The following is a 24711-nucleotide window of genomic DNA, read 5'->3' as shown; positions in this document are numbered from 1 at the left end:
CGCTATAACTTTTAAATATGCTCCGAGTTTGTTCCCCCCTTCCCCATGCAGATGCTTCCTCTATGCCTATTGTTCTCCCTCCCTCTCCCATCCATTCCCTTCCTGTGCCAGGCATGCCCACCGCTGCATCTCACCAGCACCCGCTGGTTGCTGCGGGCAGTGCACTAGACGGGACCTATTATAACTAGTTCGGGGCTAGCAGGCAAATGCACTTCTCCAAACCCACTGCATGTGTCCAGAGCGCCAAAAGTGCTGCTAGGCGCTGCGGACTACCCGTCCCTCGCAAACAAATACACCTTAAGAATGTAAATCCCCGTGTACCAAAAGGCCCGCCGGGTGGTTCTGCACCATGCCCACCTTCTCTATGTGGTGTACTTTCCGTAACTTGTGCCAGGGCACTTCAGCGCTCAGAAGCAGCCTCACTGGCAAGTGGCGCTTTTACAAATACACAAACTGTTAATGAGATGAACCAAATTCTTCAATAACACTGCAATGTGTGTAAATACAATGCTTCCATACTCAGTGCGTAATTTAAAAAGACAACAGATAAAATGTACCCCGTGGGAGTAAATTAATGGTGCTCATGCGCTATACAAACGCTAATAAATTCACAACGAAATCAACAGAAACAAGTATTTCGCGTGGACTGTTTAATCCCCACTGGACATTCCAGCACCTGCATATCTTGCTTGTTTGAAGTAACTGTGCTTCTATGCGCTGAGCAAATGGTTTTAGTTACACGTAGCGCTCAACAGCCAACCCAGCTTTGTTTCTAAACATCCTCAATTGCTGCAGATGAAGCCCGTACATGAAGGCAATTTGCCCAGGAACACACATTTTTGTAAGCATGGAAAGCCGGGATTGGAAGTCGGGTTTGCTTGACTACCTGCGGACAACATTCTCCCATGTTTTGCTGCTTTACAATTATTGTCAGGGTAACATGAACCATATTTTGTTAAGAACAGAAGTGCAATGGACACATTCGTTTGTGAACCCACGAGCGAGTGATCAGAGTATTGTTCTCGCGATAGAAGGGGGCCGCACACATAGTTTAGAGCGTACGTCCACCCCACTGTTACTGAAGTAGGGGTGTTCTCTGCACCCCCATCTCCCTCATCCTGCCAGTACCCCAGTAAAACATCTCAAACTTCGACACTCAGGCGATTCTATACAGAAACGCAGTGTTATATATACATTGATACCACCCTTTATAGCGCACACTGCAGAACTTCAACGCATGTAGGCGCTTCAGGGAGATAACACGAAGGGAGATAACTAGGCCTGGGCGAAGCACTACGCTACGCTCGCGTAGTTTCCGAAGTTCGCGCTACTTCGCACTACGCGAACTGCACGTAGCACAGTGCGAACACGCGTAGCGTAGTGTTGCGTAGTGCTGCGGTCATTTTTTGCTTGCTCGCGGTCCTCAACGTAAAGTTGGCGACCGCGAGCAAGCAAAATGACATCCCGGCGAGACTTTTTCCTTGTTCGCGATCGCGAGCATGGAAAATAAACCTCCCGGCGAGATTCCCAACGCAAGGAGGTCAGGTTTCTCATTGCGAGGGGTCGCGTATGCTCGCGACTGCTCGCGATGAGAAACTACCAGTTCGTGTTGAGAAAGCTGCCGCTCGAGTAAAAATCTACTCGAGCAACAGAAAACTACAGCTCGCACTGTGCAAGATGCCATTTTCAATGATTGCACAGTGCCGGTTGCTTGTCCGCACTGTGCAATCATTGAAAACAACATCTTGCATAGTGCGAACATGTTACTACGCAGTTCGCGAAGTGCTACGCGTAGCTCGCATAGTGCGAACTTCACTTTGCGTAGCTTCGCGAAGTGCTACTTCGCGAACTACGCCCACCCTTAGAGATAACACGATGGATTCGATGCAGGAACCAGACACAATGAATTGACCCATCGCCCTTAAGTATACATTATTTTTAGCGGCACTCATTTCATCACTGGCAAAAGGATAAAAGGTGAGTTGGCTCTGACTGAGTTCAGACCTTAGGAGTTGCACATGCCCCCTCGGCGGCGGGTGCTCATCAGAAGCAGCCACCTGTCTCAGAGGGCAGCCCGTGCCCTCCCTGTGTGACTCCCCTGCCTCTGGAAGGAGCGCTGCTCTCCCACGAACGGGCAGCTGTTGGCCATTTCGCACAGGCAGAAAATACCAAACTCGTTCTTTTAAAACGTCCCACAACATTTCTGAAAAGTCTGCAGTTCGCAGACCGACTAGTGTTTGAATTACTTTTTAAAGCAAGCATTGACATAGCCAATAGGTCTCGCCTTTGGGACCTTATAAGTGTTTAGCCATGCACCAGTTGATGTTGTTGCACCAAGGGTATTGTGCTGCATAACTAAATACTTATAAGGTCCCAAAAGCGAGACCTATTGGCTATGCCAATGCTTGTTTTATTTTGAGAGGGTGAGTACCTGCACTACTCAAGAAAAACGTAATCATTTTAATTGGAAAGTACCAGGACTTCTCGGAAACAGGCAGGTACTCTGGTATAGAGTACCTGCACTTCGATTTCTTCATTCCAAGGACTGCATGATGCAATTGGACAATGAACAAACTGTTCAGTATTACCTGTAAATTAGTGCAATTGATGCTGGCAAAATTAGCCAAGATTAATAATCCGTGCCATCGTCACAAGCACACTCCCGGAAGCAGTACATCCTCTCGCGCATGCCCTTGTCTAACGCACTATTTTCAGCAGAGCGGCAGTTGCAGGCGACATCATTAGAAAGGGAATGAGGCTTAGCACAGCCTCCACCGCCATTCAGATGCGTCAGTCTCCAAGATTGTGCACCCGTGCTTTGTCAATCTTAGGACCTCGGAAGCTGGATGGCCAAATTTAAGAGATTTTGATCACACTAAAAACGTAAATGACTAAAAAAAAAAAATCCAGAGTGTGCTGAGGACTCCTAGACCTCAATAAAAGTTAACTTCCCGGGCACATGAATCTGTTGCCTGATTTTGTGCTAAAATTAGCATGACAGCAGAAGAGCCTGACACACCAGGTAAACTCTGAGTTCATGTTTGGGATGATGGGATGGACAACAGCAGGTCTGCAACTCCTCTCTGGTTCAGATTCTTCAGTAATACCTCATCTCTGACGCTTTTCAATTCAAAATAGACCAGCTGTCATCCTTTGAGGAGCACCAGCTATCTCCTTCCCAGCAAGGCATTTTCCCTTTGAGCCATAGCGGCCAGAGCTAAAGGTGGGCTGTGGGTCTGCGCAGCGCACACCCGAGCACCTTATGCACCCATAGTACGTAAAGTCAGCTCATAAAACCCAATGTGTTATTTTTACAGCTCTCATTCGAAGTCCTCATTACCCCCCTCATTGGACCACCTCGTCCCAGTCATTACCATATTGAGGCGGTGCCACCTCCCAATAGGCTCCTAACACGCTAGTCTGTTTTTTATGTTTTATTATATAAGCCCCTACAACCCGCCTGCATGCCTGATAGAAACAAGGACAGGCACAACAATAGAGGGAGGGGACATGACTGGGATGAGGAGGACCTTAATCAGGGTAATGAAGATTACTGGTAAGTAAGGACACATTAGTACATTTTCACCAGCAACGCACATCCCTTTCTCAAATAGGACACAGATTTCCGCCCACTCCAAGTGTGTGGAAGGACTCCAGTGTCCCGTGTATGTACACAGGGTGATGTATTGTCTAGACACACATTTCACTACGTGCAGGGTCTCTCAGGTGATAGGGACAAGGAAATCAGGTTATCCTTAAATGGGTGAATGGTTAGAACTAAAAGAGAAAGATTTGCAACGTTTAACAAAATAAAAGCAAATTATTTCACTTATGATTTTGGGCAAAATGCCACTGCCTAAAAGCTTCTTTATTATTATGCCTCGAGCAGTAAAGATCAGTCAAAGCAATTACTACTGGCAATGTCCCAAGAGAAAACATCACAGAAACCAGTTTACTACAAATACGTAATCAGTCATTTATAAACTACAAGATTGAACTACAGATAGGGAAATACAAAAAAACGCACTCGGCTCCGTTGAGGCTGAAAGTATTCAGTTACCTGTTGGTTAATTCAAAGGGACTACTCCAAATACCTTTAATCATTCGAGTTAAACAAAAGCTTCCTCCTGCTTGGAGGGTTTGTCTTCATTCGTTTTTTCATAAATAGCCTCTTGTCAGGAGTGCGGTGGTATTTCCATGCCTAGTCACGCAAGTGTATAACGAACGTCCGCGTGCAACATCAGAAACTTGCCGTCTTAAAACTGTACAATTTCCAAACCTCCAAAGAAAGACGTCAGAATAAACAGACCAAACTGATGTTTTTTTCTGACTTATGGGCAAGTAAAGAGGAAGCCTGGATAATCCTGAACTGAAATAGTGGCCCTGCATGTATCCCTCTTTTGTCCTGGTGGAGGAAGTTCTGAACATTTTCTTTTCTTTTCACACACCTTTTCAATTTAGAAAGGGACGCCTAAGGAAACCTAGAGAAGGCCACCCTACACTAAATAGGACCATCTCTATGATCTGACAGTCCAGGCAGATTGGCTGTCAGGTTAAGGATTACCTCCAGTGAAGCATGTTAAGGTTCCACCGAGGGAAACCCAGTGGTTCCCCTACCACCAAATGGACAGGACCCTCTAACTTCTGAAGTAAAGAATACTAAAAGTAAATGAAATGTGACCAAGCAAGATTTAAACGTGGAGACGAGTTCAAATAAGTGTCCGAAGCAAACTGTGTCAAATGTTTAATCTTGGTAAAATAATGATTATCGGTTGAAATGTTCTACTGGTTGAATAATGATCAACCAATCAAACTGGATTTGGATAGCGCTGCTTATCACCTGTGAGGGTTTCCATGCGCTGGGGAGGACGTGCTGCTGCTGATGTCTTAGTTTAAGAGACAGGTTTTGAGGCCTTTCTTGAATTCCTGCAGGGTGGGAACTGCTCGGAGATGGAAGGGAAGGCTGTTCCATGATTTTGCGGGCAGGTAGGAGAAGGCGCGGCCGCTGCTCCTGTGGATGTGGGTGCGTGTGGGCTAGAGAGAGGGATATGGAGCGTAGTTGTCTGGTGAGTTGGTAAAATTTCACCATGTGGTTGAGGTATGCTGGTCCTTTGTTGTGTAAGTACCCGTAGGCGTGGGTGAGCATTTTGAATTGGCACCGCTGACGGGGAGCCAGGGCAGAGATTCGTAGTGGGGGTGATGTGGGTCCCACTTGGGAGGTCGAGGATGAGCCTGGCTGCTGCATTCTGAAGGTCTGGAATCTGTTTTGTAGTTGTGAGGTGATCCCCACATAGAGGAGACATGTGATGAGGGCCTGGGTAACTGTGTGTCTGGTGCGGATGGGGAGCCATCAATGATTATCAATGTCATCAATGTTTATGTCAATGATCGTTACTACGTAAGGTTGCCTTTGTAAAGTTCCTACCTGTGTGCTTTGTTGACATTTTAGCTTCAAAGGTAGGAAGCAGAGCAATGAAGTGGTCCTCTTTATTAAAAGTGTATGCATTGAACAGTTGTTGACATGTTGATGCTTGGAGGTCTGCTGCCTACCATTAGGGTTTTTCTCTGTTCACATTAATCGTATTCTATGCACATTGTCAAAGCAGAGGCATAGCTTGGTAAGTAAAATTTGGAGTGTGTGAACAAAATTTCCCAACAATTACGCTGGCTTATCTTGTTAAAATATATTATATTACAAGCAGGGTATGGAGAGTTTACGGGGCTGTGCATATTGTAAGTAGCACACAAAACACAATATTTTTCTAACTAACCTACATTTTTTGAAACCTTCAAAACAGAGACGGGAGTGTGAGTGTATGTACATGGGTGTATGTAAAAATCCCAGGTGAAATCCGACTGTCACTTCACCATACTCAACTGAAAGCACTTGCACCCTTTCATACTTTTTTTAGGGCAGTGTGGCACCTCAAACACTCCATATGAAGCTACACCCCGAGTCAGTGTATCCTTCAATGAACTTCTCTCTCAGTGTGAGTCATTCTTTAAAGTTAAATACGTTAAGCACATACTGATGTTCTACATGAATGTCCACAATCAGATTCAATCAATCAATCAATCAATCAAGTAGTATTTATATAATGCTGCTTGTCGCCTGCAAGGGTATCAAGGAGCTTGCTGCAGGTCTCATTCGAAGAGCCAGGTGTTGAATCCCTATGGAAGTTGGTCAGTGAGGTTGAGGTCTGGGGTGGAGGGGGAGGGTGTTCCAGGCTTTGGAGGGAGATGGGAGAAGGAGTGCCCTCTGGGGTAATTATGGCGTATGCAAGGGATCTGTGCGAGGGTGAAGTGTGTGGAGCAGAGCCTTAATCGTGGAAGGCTTTGTAGGCATGGTTCAGTTGTACGATGGAACAAATCAAGGAAATACTTTGCATGCCTTAGCTGCATATTTTTTACCCCGCATTTTACTGTGTTTCTGAATTCAGCACTGGAGTTGCCCAGTCCGGTCAATGGTCCTGTTGGTCTGTACATGAGGGTGCTTTTGATGGTGGTGTTGTCGTTGGTGCGGAGCTGGAAGTTCATGTGTTCAATGATTGGTGTGGTTTGGTCAAGGGTGATGGTGCAGGTGATTGACTCCCTGTGTATGATGGCTATGCCGCCTCCGTTTCAGTTGCTGCAGTCACTGTGTGTGATCTTGCAGATGATGGGTGTCACCGTGGCGATATCCGGAGTCGATGCTGTAGTGAGCTACGTCGGGGGTGTTGGTGAAGATGGTGTCCCTGATTTCGGTAGCATGTTTGCAGAGTGATCCAGCGTTGAGCAGGAGGCATCTGAGTTGATCCGGTGTGGTCTTGGTCAGTGCACATGGCGTCGTGCAAGATCCTGTGGCGGAGATCCATCCTGGAATGGAGATGAAGTGGCAGGGGACACAGGTGAACTGTCCTGTTGATAAGTGGGGAGATGAGCCAGCAGTTGTTCTTTTGACCAGGGACTAGGGTACGAAGATCGACGACGGAGTACCTCTGGGAGTCCAGAGGGCCTGGGATCCTGGCACTGGGCACTGTTGGACTTGGACCTTTTTGCAAGGTCATCCCTGAACTTTTTGCCTTCCTCCTAGCCTTTTTTCTGACATGGTGTTGGTGGTTTTAGGACTCTGGGCACTTTAGCACTGCTGTCCAGTGTAACATATGTGTGCTCTCTGTGGTAAATATGATAAGGATTGGTCTACACCTGTTTGGCAGATTTAATTTACCTGTCAGTCCCTTGTAAAGTGGTATCTCATATACCCGGGGCTGGTAAATTAAATGCTACTGGTGGGCTTGCAGCGCTGATTGCACCACCCACCAAAGTAGCCTTTCAAACCTGTCTCAGGCCGCCTCTGCCATTGCAGGGCCTGTGCACGCAGTGTTACTGCCGCTGTGATGTGGCACCTAAATTGTGTGCCCTGTCTGTGACTCCCCTTTTTACTGCATGTCAGTCACACCGAAGGTAGGCCCTAGCTAGCCCTATGGGCAGGGTGCATTGTAGGTGAAAGGTAGGACATGTACCTTAAGTGTGTGACATGTCCTGGTAGTGACGAACAGCCATTTTGGTTTCTCACTGCTGTGGGGCTGCCCTCTCATAGGAATGCATTTGGGATTTCCTGATACGTGTTTCAGTGGTAATTCCTGATATAGTGCCAGTAGGCACAGTGTACATTGTGTGATTATGATTCTAATGTGTTTTGGATAATACAAAGGCTATTTTTATATAACCTTGTGTGGAGTTTCTTTTCTGGTGTGCCTAGTGTGTTGCTGCTGTGTGTGTGTGTTGCTCAAATGTTTTACACATTGCCTCTGGGATAAGCCTGACTGCTCGTGCCAAGCTACCAAGGGGGTAAGCAGGGGTTATCTTCAGCATGTAACTCCCTTGCCCTGACAAGAGTGGTGGTTTCTGCCTGGCTTAGGCGCATGCCCTAGCCAACCAGAAATCCCATTTCTAACTGGCACCATCCAGATGGGGTCCAGAATCGGACTTGAAGCAGACATGCTTGACTTTGGTGCACCTTCAGCACACCAGCTGCGGCTTCCATTAAGCAGGTCCTGTGAGAGAAGAGGGGTGTGCGAGAGTGAAAAAAGAGCTTGAATACTAGAGAGCGGGAGGTGGGAGCAGGGTGCTGAAGAGCGGGAAATGGCAAGGGGACAAAAGGCAGGCAATGCTCCTAGGGGACAGGAGACCTTGTTGCTGGTCCTGGGGTGCAAGGAAACATGTGCACTTGCTGCTGCTGGTCGACTGACAGGTCAAGCAGGCCTGCGGTCGAAGGCAGTAGACATGGAGAGCCGGACTTGACCTGCTTAATGGAGCCATGCTGCGACCTACATTAGGTAGGTCGTGGGAGGGGGGAGAAGCACTGTAGAGCAGGAAAAGAGGCTAGATAGTGGATGTGACTACCAATCATTTATTTTTAGGTCCGGAGTTGCAGCTCAGATGTATGCATGACTGATTTTGAAGAGCTCTAATTAGAGCGAAACACTGTGTCAGGGGTTGCTTTTACTCATTTCAGGTTGGCTTGGTTGGTATTTTACCAATTCAAAGCTGTAAAACTGTGCCTGGAGTGGTAAATGGCTTTTGTAATTTTACAGCTTGGCAAGGACAGCAATGTGCTAGTCCTATGCTTAAAGACTTTGCTGTAGAAATGGCAAAAGACTTTGTCCGTTTCTATCTCGGCGTGGATAGCACTGTGCTAATCCTATGCTTAAAGACTTTGATAGAAAAGCAGACATCTGAGGTGAGCAGTTCTAGATTGTCGCTGGTGTTGAGAGTGCTCTATACAGGAGCTGCTCTCCACCTAAACTTGAGAACTACCCAGAGTTCTCTGCTTCTTTTTTGCATAATTTATGTGTCACTCTATGCCTGAAAGGGTATTTTTTTGACAAAGAACAAAAATATATTTCCACTACAATGTTTCAGCTTCCGCCTTCCTCAGGTAGTACAAGATGGTTTGCTCTGTGGCTGCACAGATGACACAGCTGAATTTTCAAAAAGCATCATGAGTGAAGATTCCATTTGGAATGTGGAATCAATGCAGTCCTGAGAGCTCTTGAGACATGCAGTAATCAGGTTGTGTTGTCAATAATGGGAATCTATCTGTTTGAGTCACTTCTTTCTTGGATATTTTATTTCTTTGTGACTCATTGTATCCTTTGGGATCCAGATTTCTGCCCTGGCTGGCTGTTGTTTTCGTGTTCAAGTATAGATTATGTGAATATATAATATCTATGTCTTTGTATATTTCTACACACATCACTGTGTGTGGAAATATATAAAAACATATATAAAAATTAATACATTATAATATATATATATATATATTTTTTTTTTTTCACTGAAAAAAACATAGGTTTCAGGGATGTTATAGTTAGCTGGACATTTCACTCATACAAAACCAGAGAAATTCCACCGTTATAGTTAGTTCAGCTTACTATAACTCAGTGATGTAATTTGAGATGTCATCAGTGATGTCATCAGTGATGTCACTGAACATGTCATGAATGATGTAATATGTGAAATCATCAGCAGTGCATTGCGGGGGCGCGAGTTATAGTTAGCTGAACTAACTATAACAATGGAATTTCTCTGGTTTTGTATGAGTGAAATGTCCAGCTAACTATAACATCCCTGAAACCTATGTTTTTTTCTGTGAATTTCAAAGATTTCTTAAATGCTAATTTCTAACTATAACGTCCCTGAACCTGATGGTTTTTTTCAGTGAATTTCAAAGGTTTTTTAAATATGAAACTACTATTCTGCTATTTGTCTTTAGTACTCTTTTTTTCTAACTTTTCTACAACATAAAAGAAAATAAACTGGAAAACTGTTGTGTAATGTAATATATTTCAGAAATTACAGTGTTACTTATCAAATAATACAACATAATTTAACATTTTGAAAAATATTTTTCTCCCTTTTTCTGCTGTTATCAGATTCTACTTAACTTCACTATTCACAGTGATGTCAGTGCAGTATCATCATAAGCAGCTAGGAAAATCAACAATCAACTATATTGTGAAAAAAAAACACAAATGACTAATTCTTGCAAGCACAATAGGAAATCAACACAAATAACACATCCAATACTATTTCAAATTTTTAAATCTTACCTTTACTCTGTAGTTTCCGTTCACACTTTTCCTCAAGGCCAAATATTGTGTCAATTTTTTTTTTTTTAATTATCCAGTACAAATTCCTTAAAGCATCTTCCCATTTTCCCTCTAGGCCGAATAATGTATCTAACATTTTTGTTTGAGATGTATTAAATAAGAGTTGCGTAATTCATAAGACAATCTCAGTTTTATTTCCAAGTGTGTATCGTTACAGTGACTCCAACCATTATTGCATTTTAAATATACAGTATAATGTCCTATGTGGTAGTAGCTCCAGCATGGAAAACAATAGCCAGTGTTGCAAAAGTTCTCCCAGATATAGATACTTGACTAGCAACAAAAAAAAATATTTTCGTTTCCACTTTTCTTCCATTTGGTCTACAGCGTTGTAGCATTAAAATTAAGATATTGCCCATATCTTTGTAGGCATAATGTAGATAACATTTCTGATTGACAACGAGAGCATGTCATATCATGATTTGCTTCTTTTACTAATTTCGGAAAAGGTACAGATTTGCAGTCAGGTATTGTTAAATATAAAAATCGTTTTCTGTCAACTATAGTGCTGGAAGTTAATGAACGCTGTTTACATTTGTGATCCCATTTGTAACTGAGTACAAATAAACTCTCAATCTGGATTCCGTCATCTTCTAATACTACAAGCATAACCATCAGAAACTCTTGTGCATCTTGTTGAGTATTAGGGCTGAACGTTAAAGATCCAGTACATGTATTCGAGTTGGCGAATACCAGAAGCAGTATGGATCTTACTTCTGTCAGTTCTCAATTGTTCAAATAAAGTATAAAGTGCAAAACATAATCTTTTTTCCTGACTTTCCATAATTTCACCATAAAGATCTTCTAGATAAAATATAATGTTTAGAATAACATTACCATAGCAGTTGACACCAGAAGCATTTTCTAATTGGTATCCCACAACATCATCACTTGTTTGTATTTTCTGTTTCTTTGCATCTTTCCTTTTCTGCATTTCAACCACTCTTGATTCATCAACATGTTTCCCTTTTGAACACACATTACGTTTTTCATAAATAGGATATTCTCCTAAAGTTGGTGCATAAAGTCTTCTTAAACGATTATATTCTCTTACACAATTTACATCAGCACTAACCTTGTTTTCTTCAAAATCAATTAAATACAAACCAGGCAATGTTCTAACTCGAAATAATGCAACATATGCCATTCCCGCTTTAAACACAGTTCTTCCAACATTTACTAAAGCATTATCTACACTTAAACCTTGAGATTTATGAATGGTTATTGCATATGCTAAACAGAAAAGAAACTGTTTCCTACGAACATACAAGTCTTTTGCCAGCAAAAAACGTACAGCACAATGCCCAATCTGTTTTACCTCTGTAATCTGATTATATTTAATTTTCAAGATTACAACTGCATTTCTGTTATGATATTTTACAAATTCAACATCTTTCCCCATTGCTCAATTTACTAAACCTACTTCTTTATTCAAATTACGCCTCAAAATGACCCGACAGTTTATACATACATTTAAAAAAAAATTCTAAGCCAGCAGTTTTTGATACAGACTTTTCCAAAGAATCCAATTTAGTCTGTAGTTTATTTGAAAGAAGAATTGTTATTCCTTGATGCTCGATTTTATCAATAGCTTCAATGGGAACTATTCTTGATTTTCCAATTTCAGAAGCTCTTGATTAAATGTATAACATTCTTTGACTGTAAGCATTAAGCAAACTATAGACTTTTTTTCTGCAATGTTCTTGTACAGTACTGCTGCTGTTGTGTTTTCAGTTGTAAACAAGTTCTTTAGTAGATGACTTTGTAAAGCTTGTTTACCATGTCTGCTTAGACTCTCAGAGGGAGAGTAACGGGCCGACGGGCCTGCTAGCACAGACACACCTACAAGCTAACGGGGTGGCTCACAGAGGTAGAGCTGCGGGCCCGATGGCTCGCAGACGCAGAGCTGCAAGGCAACGCACTGGCTTCTAAACGCATAGCCGCGAGCCGGTGATGTGGAGAGAGAGCAGCGAGCCTGTGAAGTGAGGAGAGAGACCGTGAAAGGGGTATCTTGCGGAGACAGAGCTGGGGTATATTTTCAGTGTTGCCTCGCAGAGGTAGAACTACGGACCCGATGGCTTGTAGACGGAGAGGTGCGAGCTGACGGACTGAAAAACAAAATGACTGCCAACACTACCTAGTTTCAACTGTTCACAGCCAAGAAGCCACAAGCTTGTGCTTGTATCCCCTCAGCCAATCAGATGTCAGAATTCGCAAATATTGATATCTGTAAAATTTGATATTTCTCAAAACCTACTGAACGGAATTACACAATTTCAACAAAAGCATGCTTTCTGGACCACGACCTTTCTCCCTGCCAAATTTGGTGGAATTCCATTCAGCAGTTTGACCTGTAGCCTTGTCTAAAGTTTCCTAAGGAAAATGCATTGAGAAAACAAATTTTGGGACCCCTCTTTTTTTCTCAGCCCCCCCTTGACCAATCACCCCAAACTTTCAAGATATGAGCTGAACCAAAAAGAGAAACCTTTTGGAAAATTTCGTAAAGATTCGTCAAACAATGCCAAAGTTATGAGCACATGAAAAAATGATTTTCCTATAGAAACGTGATCCTAACTATAACTATCTACTGGCGACCGCCAATAGATAATATATATATATTAACTACTGGCGGTCACAAGTAGGTAGTTATAGTTAGGACCTATGTTCCATAGGAAATCCACAACATTCTATTCCCAATAAGTCTGGCGCCAGTTGATGAAACTTCGCAACATTTTTCAAACTTTTGGCCAGCTCCGGTCCGCTCCTATCCTGAAAGGTTCGGGGTGATTCGTCAAGCAGGGGCCGAGAAAAAAGGGGGGTCCCAAAATGCGTTTTCCCCATGCAATTTCCCATGGACCTTTTGACGCAGCTACAGCCCGAACTGCTGAACGGAATTACACCAAATTTGGCATAAAGGTAGCCCTCAGTTCAGACTCGTGCCTTTTGCTTAAATGGTGTAAATCCGTTGAGTAGTTCCTGAGAAAATTAGAGTTAAAAGTACATATATATCTATGGCCTCGGAGGATCCGCACACCCTATACGCACCCTGAGCGCACCCTCTGCGAACCGTGCGCGCACCCTCCCTATCACACGCTGAATGCTAATTGGCTGTCAAGTGTCTGTCAACATTCGAAACCAGGAACTGTTGGCAGCCATTTAGTGCCTCGGTAGAAGCGAGGCTGAAGAAGTAAGGGAAATAAGTGTGTGAAAGATGTAAAGGGGGCTGGGTAGAAATACTCTGACCCTCTACTGTTACTTAGGGGGTCCCAGAATGACTCTCTTTTTAAACGGCAAAATGCACGAGGGTTGCACGGATCCGGACGTAAAAAAAAAAAAAAGAAGCACGGGCTTTTGCGCTTCCTTCATAATTAGCCCCCGGGGTGCCAAATCCTAGGCGCAAAATGTGTAAATAATTAAAAGGGGGGCCCAGGGGGCCCCCCAGCCCCGGGGACCGCTACCCCCGAGGCTAGAAAATAAATAGGGTGGGGGGCTGAACGGCCCCCCCAAGCCCCGGGGACCACCACCCCCTGGGGCTTTATTTATTGAGGGAGGGGGGCCACACAGCCTTCAAGGGCCCTGGGGACCGCCACCCCCCAGGGCTGGCTCCTACAGTGTCCTGGGGTGCCCACCCCCAGGACACTGTTGTTGCTTTAGAGGACGGGAGTCTCCTGCCCTCCCATAGCAAACTTAATTTGGATTTTGACAGAGAGAGCAGGGAAACCTGCTCTCTCTTTCAAAATCCAAACCATTTTGCTTTTCCACACTGGGAGCTGCATGTCAGCAGCTCTCCATGTGGAAAAGCAATGCCGGCTCCCGAAGGATGCGGGGAGCCGGCTGGGACCATTGGGGCGTTGGGGTTCCCCCCACGGTCCCCAATGTGTTTTCATAAGCCCCAGGGGATGGGGTCCCCGGGGGATAAAAAAATTAGTGATAGGGGCTATTTGTTTTTTTACTGTAAAATTAGGAGTCGCGCATCCTAACACGTTGAGTGCACGATTTCTCTCGCGTAGGGTGCGCGGTTCCTAACGCGTTGGGTGCGCGACTCCAAGGAAAAAAAAATGAAATTTTTGGGAGATAAACATCAAGCTTAAGTGTTTTGTTCTTGAGTGGCTCTAAAAAGAGCCGTTGTGTTCATTGAGAGTTTTTGGTACTTATAAGTAAGTACCTATACAGAGTCTAAAGTTGTTGAGGAAGACTCTGTTTCTTTCATCAGTAAAGTGTACTCCATCTCTCCTATACATCTCTTGCATATGAAAGCGCAGATTGTTATTGTAAATGGACCCCATTCTATAGTCTCGGAGACAAGCAGAAACAGATTTATTCACATGTTTCCTAGATTTCTCAATCTGTGAACAAAAATGATTGGACCAGTTCCATTTCTGCCTCTGGCATACGTTAGAATACACAAAGGCAGTTTTGGGAAAAAGTGAAATCAGTTCTGCAAAGGTGTCCTTCATAAGCATTTCAGACTTACCCCAGTCAAAGTGCCTAGGTCATTGCCACCACAGTGCACTATTATGAGGTCAGGGTGTTGGAGATGCATAAAGGATTTTGCCAATGGCATCAATTGGTGCCACTTTAACCCTCTCTGTCCAATCCATTTAATGTCCACATTTGGCAAAGCTAGGTCTTTGTGAATGCCTTTGTTTTCTGCATACCTTTGGTTCCAGAAAATATAGCTGTGTCCCACAATCCACACTCTAAGCATCTTGGAAGGAGGTCTGGATGCACTCAGATGGTCTCTGTAAATGAAATGGCAGTTTGAAAAGTAAGATTTTTCTAAAATGGTGGCTAAGATGCAATTTTGAAAAAAGACAAGAAATTATTGGTTGTTTGACAACCTTCTATACCGAAAACTAGGGTGCATGTTTCTGTTTTTTAAACGCATGATTCTTATTGGTTAACAAAAACTGATTGAAAGGAACATTATATATGATAAGGTGATATGTTGAAAAGTCAAGCACACTTTCTGTTTTGATTAGCAACATTTTATTTATTTATTTGCCGGACTTGTATAGCGCATAGCTGCCCCAGCTGAACTTGTGACCTGTGTGCTCAGTTAAGTGTTCCATGACCTGTTTCTATGGTAACAGGCAGAAGGCAGATTGGGGGTAGGGTTCAAACTTATGTCATTTGGAAAGGGTTGAAATGTTTAATCAATAGAAATGTGTGTTAGCTTTTGAATTAATGTGGGAAGGAATGTGATTTGATGTTTACATGTATATGTGTGGAAAATGAGAGGGAAACTTTGCCAGTCTTTGGTTTTGCTGACAGGTGCACAGTGCAGAGATTCTGTATAAGAAAATCTGGTGTGTGACTGACATACTTCTTAATCTACAAAACAACTTGAAAGGTGAGTTATTTAATTGTGAGGGGATGTATATGGTTTATTTTAATTCTAATCAGACTAATGTATTTCTCCTGCTAAAGTGCACGGAATACTTTTTTGTCTACAATCTTATTGTCAGTGTGTGTGCATGTAGAAACCATTCTGTGATAAGCATTTGTGTTTTTCATGTGTTTGCAGACAGATAACTGTGCTGTTTTTATGTTTTGGTAGAATTAGAAACCAGTCTTTTTTTTTTTTTAAATCTTTATTCAGTGATTAAAAAACACCATAAAAGCACATATATATACATGGATAAAAAGTCATTAAACATTAATCAAGATCCTTATACAAAGTTAGTGCAAATAGAGATACCGACATACAGGATCATAAAAAAGGAAAATCCAAAGTCTTTCATTCCTCTCCCCTAGTCATCTTTAATCGGACCGCAACCTTAATAAAATTCATAATACAGCACAATGTTAGTGGATCAGAGGCTTTTTGCAAAAAGACTAATGCGTCCCTGGCACATTCCTGTTGGACTTTTTTAAAAATATTTACAAGAAATCTGCGCCTGGGCATAGAGAAATAGGGACAGAGCAAAACAAAATGAAGGGAATCCTGCGGAGACCTGTTGTCGCAGCCGCAGGGTCCCTTCTGTTCAATTGACGTGGTGAAACCTGCTGGTGAGGCCAACATAAAAGGAAGTAAATTCAGTCTAAAACGGCACATAAGAAATCTATCCTGTGCATTATGCACAAGATACAGATAAGGCTCCATACCCTCCACACTCTTTACCAGATTATGAGCCCTCACAGTCTTTTTAACACCTTCAGCCTCAGCTCTACATTGGGTTTTCCGCTCTAGGAAAATTTCCCCTACTTGTTTCTTGTGCTGGGCTGAAATTGATGTGGGGTTCGTGAAGAGGTTTCCAAAGCCTAAATCTTCAAGGGTGTTTCTTACATATTTAAGCCAGGGGATGCGCATACAATGGGTCCTATCTAAGCAGTCCAATGAAATTTCTCTGCTTAGATGCGCATCTGGATTAACCCATATTTTTAGCCAGGCCACAATTGGCCTAAGTTTTAACAGGTCATCCAAGTATGGTCTCCCTAGCTCCCTATGAGCTATGATTCCAGCGGTACTTGGTGGTGCCCTCAGGATAGATTTCAGATATTTGTTTTCTTCCTGTTGAATTCTAGGGGTGTTCACAAAGCCCCATACTTCTGCCCCATAGATTACTTTGGAGCATGATACGGAGCCATACAAGTTCATCACCTGTTCCGGGCTCCATCTACCTAGCCTCCTGCCATATCCAGCTATAGCCCCATTAGAGGCAATCATTTTGCTACAACGTTCCACCACTAAAGAGTTAAACTGCAAAGCACCATCAAAGGTTACTCCAAGATAAGAGAACGTTTTGACCTCCTCTAAAGTATGGGTGCCTATTTTAGAAGTAAATTTAGAGGAAGGTTTTTTGCCGGCCAGGAGTACATATGATTTGCCCCGGTTGACAGATAGATCCAGTGTACTCATGAACCTAACAAACCCGTCTATCAGGATTTGTAAGCTTCGAGGTGTGCGTGCAAGCAGAACCGCGTCATCTGCGTAAAGCAGAACAGGAATATGCCGCGCCCCGACCCTTGGGGAATCTGCCTTTAACCCCAAGAGAAACTGCTCCAGGTTATTAATATAAAGGGAGAACAAAAAAGGGGCAAGAATGCAACCTTGTCTGACTCCACTCTTACAGGGAAAAGAGTCAGACAATCCTCCCTCCCTATTAAATCGAACCTTGGCCGTGGTGTCGCTGTGTAATTCCCTTAATATGGTAATTAAACCACTCTCAATCCCCATGCTTAACATCATATCCCACAGATTTCCTCTATTGACGTGATCGAATGCTGCTGCCAGATCCATGAATCCCATATAAATGGGTTCATCACTGGCCAGAGTATATTTGGCAGTCAGCATGTAAAGGTTCAGGCATTGGTCACTGGTGGACCTCCCTGTCCTAAACCCGTATTGAGTGTCCGAGAAGATGTTATTCTCTTCGGACCACTCGGACAGTCTGTTGAGGATTGCCCTACCCAAAAGTTTAGCCGATACGTCAATCAGGGAAATGGGCCTGTAGCACTTGGGGTCATCCTTATTGCCCTTTTTGAAGATTGGCACGATGATTGCTTTAGACCAGGATGGTGGCAGGCCGCAAATGGTCGCAGTATTTATGACCCTGGTCATCAGCGGGGCCCATAGTTCTATATTACTAAGAAACAGGTCAGGGGGAATTCCATCCGGCCCCGGGGCTTTATTTTTAGTCAGACCCTCCATCCCTGCAGTAATCTCCTTAAGAGTGAATACTACCGAGGGAACCTGACTTGTGGTTACGGGTGACTCTACATGGATACCGGGCTCATGGTTATATAGACCCCTAAAGTGTGTGACCCACTGCTCCGGGAGGATGTTAACCCCTATCTCTGGGGAATCATTTTCTTGAAAGGTCGGTTTATTAATGATTCTCCAAAATCCCGCTAGATCCCTTCTTTCGCCTGCCTCTCTTAAGTCTGCCCAAGCTTCTGCCTGCAGGGCAAGTTTCCTCCTTTTGGTCTCTTTTTTATATTTTTCTCTGCACCCCTTGATTTTTTGAGGGTCCCTTGGTTTTAGCTTAAGGGAGCATTTCAACTGCCTCAGTGCCTTAGAGCAGTCTTTATCAAACCACCGGGGATTTACCAGGTTACATGTGGGCGCACTGGTCCTAAATAGGCCATCGACCAGGTTAGCAATCTGGTCAAATGCTTCCAGTACCCTTGGTCCCTGGACTTCTAGGTCTAGACAGTCGTTAATGGCTAGTCGGCCCTTGTCGCCCAAAGTTTTATAAAACTTTACCCCATCTATTTTGGACCATTTCAGTCTCCTACCTTGATCTGTGACCCTCTCCTCAATTGAGCGGTGGACTCTAGTTCCAGCACCCACCCTATACGAGAGCATTAAAACAAGGGGATTGTGGTCACTAAAACTGCTCCAATCTATCCCTACACTGATTATTTTGTTTATCAGGGATCTCGAGGCCAAAATATAATCTATAATAGATGAGCAACCCCTGCCCTTGAAAGTTGGTGGGAGTGAACCATCCGACTGTGGGTCTATCATATTAATGGTATGCTCTAGGTCGTACTTAAGCCGAAGCAACCTAAGAGCCAACCCAGTAGGCGTATGAGAAAAATGCGGACCCTTCTCCATTGGACATTGTGACCAGTCTGTGTTTACCTTGACCAGTGCCGGACAGAGGTGGCAATTAAAGTCTCCCACTAAAAGCAGCCCGTGCGGCGGCCCCTTATTTTGGAATGTTGTTTCTTGTCCCAGCCTATGGTCTAGTTCAGCTAGTAGCGGGATATGGTTGTTTACTATCTCAGTGTTATAGATGTTAAGAACAGAAAATCTTAACCCCTTTCCGAGGAACCGAACTACCTGAATCCCATGTGAGTTCCAATCTGGGGAGGACCAGGAGCCTGGGAGGTCTAAATCTACGTAGATGGACAAACCGCCCATTGCTCTCCCTGATCTGGATTTTCGGGCGGGGACAAAAAAACACTTGTACCCCTGTAGATGGTAATTATTCACCAAGGCCCATGTCTCCTGTACACATATAACTTGAAATTTTCTAATAAAATCAACCCATTCCTTGTTATTAAATTTGCCCGCTATGCCTGCTACATTCCAGGAGATGAATCTCACTCCCTCTCCCCTCCGTCTTGAACCCCCCTGGGGCCTTGATGGTATCTCCTGTAATGACCCTTGTGTAGCCAGCCCATGTCCCCCTCATATACCTTCTATGGCTGTAGCGTTAGGCTCAGCAAACATGGAAATCCCCACACCACTCGGTAGAGTTTGCTGAGCCTGAGAGTTTTGCTCCTCCACCACCTCTACCAAAATGCCCTTATCCATGTGACCCTGGGGGACATTATCTGTTTGTCAATCCACCCCCTCTAGACCGTTCAGGCAAGTAAACCGGTTATAGGTGTGCAAGGGTGGTTCTGGTCGGCCAAATAATGGCCTAGGGTTGAAGGCCCAGTGTCTCCCCCTCCTGCCAACCCTCTCCCAGTTGTCATGAATTTGGGGCGGCTGCAATGGGACTGGAATAATGGGGAAAAAGAAAGATACACGAAGGGTTTGGATAGTGGATTCTCTGGATCTATTCTTCCCTTGGCATATGTAGGACACCGTTCCTGTGTCCCTAAAACTCACCAATATGCAGTCCCCTATAATAGATTTGTATGTTCTCCCCACCCATGGCACCCTTCTTACCATTATGATTTCGTTATTAAGGTGTGTCGGGAGGGGTCTATTTATGTTTAACCACTTAATTACCCTACTTTTCAGGGCACAAAAATCCTCAGTTTCACCTTCTTCGAGTGAGGGGACACCCGCCATGACTACAGTGAGATCATTAGTCTCTGGGGGTAGGTTAGGTCTGCGTGGTCTCAAGGGAAGCTTCATTAGGGGAGTCGGTGTGGTACTATCTACCGGCTGTGCCGGATGAACAGGGCCTGAAGGAGGAGTAGGCATGTTAGAGTTAAGGGGCTTAGTTGATGCAGGCTTGGGCCTTAGGGGTTTTTGCGGGGCCGCCGCATTTGCGGCTTGTAGAGGGACTAAGTTTGCCGCACTATTTACAGGCTGTTGAGGGGCTATTGTGGCGGGGGTAGATTCTAGATGCCTTCCCTGATGACCAGCCGGGATTTTCAGACTACTTAGTGTGGCCTCCAGAATAGTTAGTCTGATCTCAATCTTTTTTATACTCTCGCTAATCGGTAGTAATAGAGACCTTAGCAAGAATTCCAGGTTTCCAGCGGGACAACAGAGAGGGGGACATTAGCGGTACTAGTTCCTATGTCTTTTATCAGGGCGGGAGCTAGATCCTCCCGGGCAATAGGTTTGGGGTGTGATTCAGCCGGTAATTTCGCTGCTAATACGGGGGGTTTTGAAGACTTCCCAAAGTCCGAGTGAGAGATCTTGGATTTACTCCTTCCCTGGGCTCCCTTCGATTTCCTCCTACGTTTATTAGGAGGGGGCCCCGGTGCTCCTTGTGTAGTAACTGGCTTGGGTTTAGCTTTCCTAGCCTTAGAGGCTGGGGGGGGTTGGGAGACTAAATCAATGGTCACCCTTGTAGGGCTTGGACTGGTAGCTGGGACTATACTCATGGCTGCAACTGGTGGAGTGTTTATACAATCCCTCAGCAGGAGTGGGACATCATTTATTAGGGACAACTCCTCCCTGGGCGTAGTGGGTTGTTCTCCAAGGGGGGTGTTTTTCAAGTTATCTATTGAGCGTCTCCGTTCTGCCCTTAACCGGGACAGGTTGCACTCTTTGTCCCCCTCCCCCACCGCCCGGGAGAAATAATTCTCTAGGGTCCTATTTTTAACTCCAACAATTTATGAAAACCGAGCAATAGGGTTCAAAGTAAAGATCAAGTAATAGTGCTAGTGCACATCAATGAAAGTCACAAATTAAATTCCAGCTGTTCATGTCTTGTCTTTATTTCTTGACAAAGCTTCTTCGTTGCAAGCCCCCTGCCAGCCAACACGTGTTTCGTCCTGACTATATTAGGTCATGGACTTCATCAGGGCTGCAGGCAAAGAAATAACCAAATTCCATAAGTATATATAACTAGTGAAAAAACATACGTACAACTATACTGACATCAGAAACTATAATACTAATTGTACAATTTATTGTACCATTCAAACCTAATAGATAAACGTGATGGTCGGAGCAAGACATATGATGTGTAAGTTCACCGAAAAGTAAGGGTTGTGATCAGTGATTATAGGAAAGGAAGCGAGACTACAGAAAGGGAGTAAAAAGTTATTAAGAAAGAACCCAATGAAAAAACATTAGATGTGAATATCAAGAGTCAAGTAAGATCAGGAAGCTGTATATACCTTGATAAGAAGACAGCTACTAACCTCGAAACTAGTGCCCTAAAATAGAGGCATACGAAAGAAGAGGATATTTTATAAGAGACCTGAATCCACGTGGCCCGCCAGTGAGATAAAGCCATTGCCAATTGTGATCTGATAATATTAATTAGTGCTAGAAAATTAAAATTCGAACAGATAATACATAGAACTCACCAATACTTGGTGTGATCAAGGGCTTTGTCTAATAGGTCCAGATACCTAATGCTGCGTCCGCATTCTACAAGTGAGCAAGAATATTATCAATAAAGTTAGTGTTCAATCAAGAGTGAAATCCTCTGTTAAGCGCCAGTAGCGTAAATATTAAAGAGCGTACCAGTAAAATCTCAGGCTGTTGGCTTCAATCCAATTTCTTGAGTATAACGGTCTGTAGTATTAGTTCTAGTTATCAGTAATGTGACCTAAGACAGGAAGAAAACCGAAATTTACCGCATTATCCGCTATGTGTCAAGGACACTAGTTCGGAAAACTATCAACTATAATCCATAGGGAGACTAACATAGCCAGCAAACGGCCATGAGATATAATAGTAGTAATGTAGTGCCGCAAGCAAAATAAATTAAACCCATGAAATAATGGCAACGCAAATTGATAGAGCCCTATGAGCTCCTACGCCTGAATAAATTAGCCTCTCCATAGTCTAATACTCCGTCACAAGTTAACTCCTCAAGAGGTTAATATATCTAAATTATCCCATCGCGCTAGATCTGCGCTTACCTCGGTACGTTCAGAACGGTCCGTAATCTCAACCTCGTGTAATCATCTCGGCGTCAGCAATGAGCGCCATGTTGATATGGGAATAAATAGTCCTATTAGACGACGGACTCTGTAGCTCAGTATTAATGCTTCAGATAGGCGACATATTAGAGCAGTACATCATTTAATTCTTCGGACAGCATAAGTCGTGCTAACAAATTGAACTTAATGAGGCGGAGCCAAAAGTAAACGATATGCTTGTAAGAGAAGGCTGCCATTACCTAATTCCTACTCATAGCAGTTGCTGACTTCCAGTGCATCGGAAGTGGCGCGCCATATTAGATCGGGATCGTCACGCCAAAATTAAGGCTTCTAAGCAACGCGCCATCTTTGAGAGGACTGAGACGCCAGTGGCGTTAATATAGAGTGTTCACTACAGAATAATTCTTTAACTAACTTCTAAAACTAAACACGCATATCTATGCGAATAAATCTCAAATTCAGGTAATTAAGTGATGGACGATCGATAGGTATGTATATACAGACTTATAAATATCTATCGAGTGAATTATTAGCTCCAAAGAAAAAGAAGAAGTAAAGGAAGAGATGAGTTGCCAGAAACCAAATGTGACCCCACCATAGCTAGATCACTGTGAGGCAAGGCATACAGTAATGTACAACATATTATTTTGTATACACTATCTTCGAACAAGATATTACAGTCATCCAGTAAACACATGGGAAGGCAAAAACAGGGGGAAGCACATAATAAAGTTACAAACAGTTATTCACAGTAATTATTCAATATATAACAGAGTTATTTGAAGTTAACATCATTGCCTGAGGCTAACGTGAACTGGAGTAATATAGATACTAATATTCAGTTATGTACCCAAAAAATACTGTAATTCATTTTCAATATTAATCCCCATGTTCACCGCATGTAACCTCAGAATCCAGCGTGCTTCAGACTGCCGCAGCTTTAATTCTCGATTACCACCTCTAATATCACTTGGTACTGATTCCAGAGCATGAAATTTAAAGTTCTGTTGTTTGTTCTGCTCCGAGCATTCTAGAGCATGATGAACTATAGGGTATCTATCATCCATATTCTTCAATGCTCTGAAGTGTTCCGCAATTCGTGTTTTAAGGTTCCTAACCGTACTACCCACATAAATCATTGAGCATTTGCAGATAATGACGTAGATAACAAACTTAGTATTGCAATTAATATACTGGGTTATGTGAAACTTTCTGGATCCATTATATGTGAATTCTTTAGTTCCTGATAAAGCATGTTTACACATACTGCAATCACCGCATTTGTGAAAACCCAAGCTTCTGCTCTGTAGCCAAGACTTAGTATCAACTTTATTCTTAGGGTAGCTTGGGCTGACCATATTCCGAATTGTTAAACCTTTACGGTAGGTAAGACTTGGGTGGTCAGGATTTTGTTAAGATCAGAATCTGATGTGAGAAGTTTCCAATGGCGTTTAAGTATATTAAAAACTTTATGAGACCAGGGGTGGAAATTTGTTATCATTCTCACTGGTTGTTCTTGTCTACCCTTAGGGTTATGATGTGATTTTAAAGTATCATTTCTGTTAAGAAGACTGGCTCGTTTTTTTGCCTTCTTGATTATATTTAGATCATAACCCCTATCCAAAAATCTCGCTTCAATATCTGTTACACAGTTAATAAAATCAGTATCCTTACTGCAGTTGCGGCGTGCTCTATGAAATTCTCCATAGGGAATCGAATTGACTTGCGTCCTAGGATGAGCACTTGCTGCATGCAGAACTGAATTACATGCTGTCTCTTTTCTGTGCATACGACTGTAAATGCACATGTCTTCAACAAAAAGTTCCACATCTAGAAACACAATTCTTTGTTTGCTGTAAGCCATTGTGAATTTCATATTAAATGAATTGCTGTTTAGATGTTCAAAAAAACCATTAAGTTCATCAATACTACCTGTCCATATTAGAAGACAGTCATCTATGTAACGACCAAGAAACATTATATATTCCTGCCATCTCGTACCAGATGGGCCCCAGATGTGCACCGCCTCGAACCACCCCATGAAGAGGCAGGCAAAGGACGGCGCAAATCTGGAACCCATCGCAGTACCGCACGTCTGTTGGTACCACTCTCCCCCAAACAGAAACACATTGTGTTCTAAAATCATTCGTGACATATCTATTATCATTTGTGAATGTTCTAGAAATTCAACCGGTCTCTTATCCAAGTAATAGCGTAAAGCTAATAAGCCTTGCTCATGTAATATATTGGTGTAAAGTGACACCACATCTAATGTGACAAGGGTCATAGACTCATCCCAAGTGATGTCCATAAGTGTATTTAAGATGTGTTTCGTATCTCGAATAGTTGATGGTAGATTGTGGACATAAGGTTGCAAGTAAGTGTCCACAAATTCAGAGATACGTTCAGTCGGTCCACCTATTCCCGACACAATTGGTCTGCCGGGTGGTGAAGTCGCATTTTTGTGAATTTTAGGCACTGTATAAAGGCAAGGATATCTGGGTTTATCAATCAGAAGATA

This window comes from Triturus cristatus, chromosome 6 (assembly GCF_964204655.1).
Source record: "Triturus cristatus chromosome 6, aTriCri1.1, whole genome shotgun sequence".
In the NCBI taxonomy this organism is placed as follows: domain Eukaryota; kingdom Metazoa; phylum Chordata; class Amphibia; order Caudata; family Salamandridae; genus Triturus; species Triturus cristatus.
This window is presented reverse-complemented; position numbering follows the sequence as displayed.